A 2,664-nucleotide genomic window follows, 5' to 3' on the forward strand; every position below is an offset into this window, starting at 1 on the left:
TCTTTAATGCTTTTCATGGCCTCAGTGGTCACAAAGTGCTTTACCGCCAATTAAGTCCTTTTGTTGAAGTGTAGTGACTGTTGTCATGTGGGAAACGCGGCAACCAATTTGTGCACAGCAAGCTCCCACAAACAGCAATAATGACCAGATCATCAGTTTTTTTTTAGTAATGTTAGTTGAGGGATAAATATTGGCAGGACACTAGGGATAACTCCACTGCTCTTCTTCGATATAGTGGCCATCGGATCTTTTATGTCCTCCTGAGAGTGCAGACGGGTCTTCGGTTTTGCATCTCATCCAAAAGACAGCACCTCCAACAGTGCAGCGCACCATTGGCGTGTCAACTTAGATTATGTGCTCAAGTCTCTGGAGTGGGGCTTGAACCCACAACCTTCTGACTCAAAGGCAAGAGTGCTACCCACAGAGCCATGACCGAAACATCCCACCAGGAACTGTTGTCCATTCCGCCAGAGTTTCAACCCCCACCCCCCCACCCCCCTTGAAGGAGACAGCCATGGCAGTCAGCGTGGTGCTCTGCTGTACAGGGTGGCGAGGAGTGAGCCCAGGTAGGCTGCGGTGAAGGGAAGGTGGTCGCGGGAGAAGAGCGGGTGCAGCTGGTTCCAGGGCCCACGCAACAGGACCTGGCTGCCCAGCAGGAACAGACTGCCCAGGGTAAAGAGCAAGGCAAACTTGCGGGCCTTCAGCAGCATGAAGAGCATACACAGCTGACAGGCTGAAGCACAGCTGCCCCATCGCTAGGCACAGGCCGAAGGCCATCGGCCGCTGTTGGAGGAACAGGACCAGAACCCCTCCTCGACGAGGGGCCGGAGCCCTGGGCCTGCGCCGGAGTGCTGCCCGGCCCCGAGGAGAACGGGTTCATCCGGCTCATCCAACCGGACACATGCCCGCCGAGTGGTGGGGAGTTGGGATCCAGAGTGAGGAGCTCCCGCCTCGCGACTGTAACAGGAACTCCTGCAGTTGCCGGTTCAGATCAGTTATCCTTGGCCAGTGTTCCTGGAGAAGTGAGAGAGGACTTTCCTTCAAGCTCTGTAGATAAGATCCAGAGAAGGAGGGTGAGACACCCATCTCCCCCTCACTTAAAACACCAACAGACATGTAGAATTAAAATATCGGATAGGGCCAGGTGAACGTGCAAAGAATAATTGGTGGAATTGACACTGAGTGGAAGGTCTAGAGGGTCAGAGCTACTGCTGCTTTAAGAGATTCTGCGTGGCCCGTAGTTTCAAATGGTTCCCCGTGGAGTGTCACTTTAAGAGGCCCACCCCTTCCCCTGCATGGACTGTCGCTTTAAGAGGCCCTGCACCTCGGTGGCACCGGAGACCTCTGTCTGGGGCTTCCTGCCACTCTGCAGGCTGCCTCTCTGAGGCTCGGTGTGTCGGCCTGGCCTAGCCTGGCCACTTCTTCCCCACTCTCTCTCCGGCCACTCTGTGTTGGCCGCCGCCGCCGCCTCTCTCCCTTCTTCTCCTTTAAGAGGCTGAAGGGAAGCAGTGAGGATATCTTGGTGAGAAACTTGGCATGGGGCTTGGGTGGACGATAGCGAATGAGGATTTTAAAGGAGAGGCGAGAGGGGTGGAACAAAATGTTTAAAGGAAGAGAAGGGGAACAGAGCAAGATGAGATTTGGTGCTAAGGGCCACACCGCTGCAGTGGGTCCGTTGGAGGAAGGTATAGTCAGGAGGGGAGGCTTCAGTAAGAGAATATCATCACCTGTGAGCCAAGTTTCCTCATGATGTCACTGCAATCATCCACAATATGGTCATGGATGGCAAAGGCCTTATTTGCAAGTGAATGGACATTTTGGAGGGAGATATAGAGAGGAGCAGCAATTGTTGATCTGCTGGCAGAGTCCATGGGGTCAGTTGTGGGAAAGGTGAGTGGAATGGGAAAGAGGTTGCCAAGATTAGCCCCCAGTGGCACATTGTGTGGCAAGGTTGGTGAGAGCGTAGGATGGGGCAGTTAGGATTGCTGTTCGTAAGGAGGCAGCAATGAATGCCTCGATGGGCCCTTTGTACAATGCTAAGCGAGGTGCAGAAGGAAGATGTAAGATTATCTAAGATGGAGTCAAGCCTAGGTCGACAGCAGGAGAGTAGGAAGTTTGAGGAATAGTGAAGGGTTGGGGTAGGGATTTGGGGAGCAAAGTACCAAAGAAGGGAGAAATAAAATGAGGCATGACTGCATAACAGGAAGGCAAGGAGACAGGAGAGGGGTAAAGAGAAGAGGAAGAAAGAGGGAGACAGAAGTAATAGACTCAGGTCTGGAGTGGCAGCCAAAATGCACACATAAATGGACTCAAGGAAACTCAGGTTACAGGTTACATTGGCCTGGCAAAGATTAGGATAGATATGTCCTGGTTGTAAACAAAGAGTAGAGAGGAGACGATAAGAAAGAATCCAAAGTTAAAATCAGAGGTCCTGTGGTGGAATGAAGTTGACTTGTAGATTGGGTAGAGTCAGCTTGGAGCACCGATGAGCTAATGTCTAGACTTGGAGACAGCTGCAGAGGGCAAGTGAGTCCATGAGCTGTTTGAAGGGCAGAGGATCAATGGAACACTGCTGGAGGTATTTCATTTTCTCAAACAGAGCTGGAATTCTATTTTTTGAAGAGAGTTTAACAAAAAGCAATGATTATCATTTGGAAGTAAGTG

At 51.6% G+C, this 2,664-nt stretch overlaps 1 pseudogene; it reads right to left on the bottom strand.

Annotated features, from left to right (window-relative positions):
• Nucleotides 1-414: 414 nt before the first annotated feature.
• LOC147117238 (vesicle transport protein SFT2C-like) lies at nt 415-1,086 on the bottom strand (annotated as a pseudogene).
• Between the last annotated feature and the right edge of the window lie 1,578 nt (nt 1,087-2,664).

Source organism: Somniosus microcephalus, chromosome 5 (assembly GCF_052327205.1).
Source record: "Somniosus microcephalus isolate GS21.2 chromosome 5, FLI_Smic_1.0, whole genome shotgun sequence".
Lineage (NCBI taxonomy): Eukaryota > Metazoa > Chordata > Chondrichthyes > Squaliformes > Somniosidae > Somniosus > Somniosus microcephalus.